Source organism: Manduca sexta, chromosome 4 (genome assembly GCF_014839805.1).
Source record: "Manduca sexta isolate Smith_Timp_Sample1 chromosome 4, JHU_Msex_v1.0, whole genome shotgun sequence".
In the NCBI taxonomy this organism is placed as follows: Eukaryota; Metazoa; Arthropoda; class Insecta; order Lepidoptera; family Sphingidae; genus Manduca; species Manduca sexta.
In genome coordinates, this window is record NC_051118.1 from 5,379,085 (window position 1) to 5,382,106 (window position 3,022).

Genomic DNA, 3,022 nt, shown 5'->3' on the forward strand with positions numbered 1-3,022 from the left:
AAGGTCGAATGTAGTTCTTAATAATTGTAAATTAGAAATACCTTAATATTGCTATGTATGTAACTCTATAAAGCTACAACCATAAACTAAACATAATATGAAATAGCTTATTTTTATTGTTATTTCTTTTTTTTAATATTAAAAATTTTCAACTCTCAACTGAGGTCACTTATCCTATAAAGCTATTTAGTCGAAAATATCTTAAAATGTATGTATTTAAGCCTAGAAATATCTACTTAATATGTACTTAAACGTAGAATTAACTATAAATGGTCCTGCCAAATAACTTGTAATATAATATCAATCGTTTCATGTGCGTAGTGTGTATTTTTACAATAGCCTATAGAAACATACAGCCTAGATATAAAAAATAACTTTATAATTGTTGGAAATATTATAATGAATTCTATCAAACAATATGCAGTATTTAGTTTTCGTATAGATCATTTTCTATCTGTAGAATTACTCGCATGATTTTTGTATAAATATAATTTTATTTACTTAATTCACGTCAAGAAAAAAAAAATAAGCTCCGAAATTCTTTTGGGACCATATGTTTTTCGCGCGGCATAGATTCTTTTTGATAAGTATCTAGTATCAACAGTAGGTAGTGTTTATAATAAATCATATTCGAGAACCTTATTTCATAATCTTTATATAGGTAAATAAATAGCAAAAGTATTAAATGTAAAAAAATCACCCCACATAGTTAGCTGTAGCATAGAATATATATTTATTCCCATTGCTTAAACGCTTTTAATCGTTATAGTCAAGATATCGCATATATTTCGTCCATTGGACAAATCGGCAAAATAATCTGTGACGAACACAATAACTTTGTATAAATAACATAATATATATTTATAAATATATCTTATACCTGAATTACGTACACTTGTGTAATTTTAGATGTATTTATGCAATATGTGCTTCTATATTTTTGTATGAAATAATTTAATTTTGTATGAAACTTGAACAGACATTAGTGAAATAAATTCTTTAATGATTTTTTTTCTATAGTATGACAATAGAATTGTTGATAAAGGAGGAATAAGTAATAATGATTCTTGATATTCTGTGTATCGCAGGCGTTTTAACGGCTTAAATAAAATTAATGTTGACTGTATTACATTTTACAAAGCTATTGATTTTGTTTATGTTAAAACTATGACAATATGCAATAGAAAAGTCTATTTAACAATGTTTAAGCTTAACTATATATAAATAAGATGTTATATATAACTAATTAAAAGCATATTGTATAATATTGATGTATTGGACTTATGTAGAGATACTATTTTATCTCTGAATAATTTGGATATATTCACAGTTCTCAAACAAACTGTTATCATCGATAAATGGATAGGTTTATCGTATTTATCTACATACTTAATATAATATTTATTAACTATTTATCCTCATTTACAAAATTGCATATTCTTAACCGTTGAGGCAATTTTAAAGCAAGTTTTTTTCATGCAAGATAGTAAAATTAATAAGAAAGTTTAGAATGATGAAATAGAAGTTTATTATGTTTTTAAAAATAAAGGAAAACTCGCAGAATTGTGAACAATATATATTTAGACAATCGTGTATTGACAACGCTCCGGGCGAGTAAAAAATAATGTATAAACTTAGTAGTGTTTAGTGATGATTGTGATGTAAATACGTAGATTTTGAGTTGACAGCAACAGATTATAATGTAATTGTAAACTGTGTTCATTTATAAATAAATGTGTTAGATAACGATATGATTCATTATTTCAAAATGCCGCCATAGCGCACCGGAGCCGGAAATCTCCGGAAATGGATTTAAGCGCATAGACATATTCTTTCGTATGCTGGCCTCGCGTAAATTGAATTTTCATTTTACATATTTTGACGTAATTCATCTAACACTTTAACTTTAACATTATAAACATGGTCAGACAAATAAAATTTTAATTCTCTAATAATGTACACTGAGGGGCTGTCCACGCATTACGTAAGAACATTTTTAGTATTTTTATTCCCCATTCCCATCGTCAGCAAAAGTAAGCAAAGGTAATACCTCCCTTTCCCATGCTTATATTGTATTAATACACATAAAAACCAGTGCTAGAGAATATCAACTATAGTATGTATGTACTTTGATCGAGCTACATTAACGAACAAAACTATACACAACAGACCCGACAACATACTCATAGTTACAATTAAGAAATAAATACCTATATGTTATTGACATTGCAGTATCGAATACTCATAAAATACAAAAGACTTCCAGAAAAATACACAAATACATAGAGCTGAAAGAAGAAGTCCATGATCTTGTTACACTCTCTTAAAGTAAGTAACCCAGAAAATACCTACATCACAATGTCGAAAGCCGCAATATTAAATACACGTCGTATAGTTAGAGAATCCTTACAAGAAGATTTCGCCACCCAAACGATACCACAATATACAGTACCTACACGTTTTGGTTGTATTGAACCACGAAAATATCTTCAATAAGTACTTTGAGAATGTTGAAATAAACTAGATAATAATATTAGCTATGTGTTATATTATACAATCCCACTGCTGGGTAAGGACTTCCTCTACTACTGAAAGGCATTAGGCTTTAGTCCACCACATTGGCTTAGTGCGGATTGGTAGATTTCACACACCGTCAAAATTCCTATAGAGAACTTTTCAGTACATGCAGGTTTCCTAAATATATTTATTTCTTATTGATCTTTAAAAATGCATGCAAAATAAAAAATATTTAAAAAATGCATCTAATCATCATAATATCTATTAGCTAGTAAGTTAAATTTGTGTCCATGGTTGAAAGAAAATGGAAAAAGAAATGACTGATTTTCACATTACGTTCCAATTTACGTTCTTTATTGTTACTCGTTTGTTGTGTTTCTTTATACCTCGTATGTAAGAAAAAACTATCATTATTATTTTTATAATCAAACATATTCATAGGAAAAATTAAATCATAAAAAAAGATTTATACTCATACTATACTATACACTAAATTGTACTGCGT